The sequence below is a fragment of the Trachymyrmex cornetzi genome, unplaced genomic scaffold (assembly GCF_001594075.2).
Source record: "Trachymyrmex cornetzi isolate Tcor2-1 unplaced genomic scaffold, Tcor1.1 scaffold339, whole genome shotgun sequence".
In the NCBI taxonomy this organism is placed as follows: Eukaryota; Metazoa; Arthropoda; class Insecta; order Hymenoptera; family Formicidae; genus Trachymyrmex; species Trachymyrmex cornetzi.
Window position 1 is genome coordinate 99,153 of NW_017298098.1, and position 318 is coordinate 99,470.

Below are 318 nucleotides of genomic sequence, written 5' to 3' on the forward strand. Positions count from 1 at the left end.
GATGTTAGACAACAACCTGGCACTTCAGATAGTTTCTTAACTCTAAAAGAAGTACGGAATATGATCCCCGAAATTAACGGATCGTCCAGAAACCGCGTGCGAGAATTTTTAAACGCCAGCACATACGCGATGAAGAATATTCACCCGGCCGATGAAACGACTCTACTAGAAGCTATGTTATGCACTAAATTCAGAGGAAAGGCAATGATGGACTTCCATACGCGCGAAATAGTACATTACGAGCAGCTAAAACGGGAAATAGAAAGTGAATATTTGAGTAAGAAAAGTACAACTCATCTACAACTAGAATTTAATTCA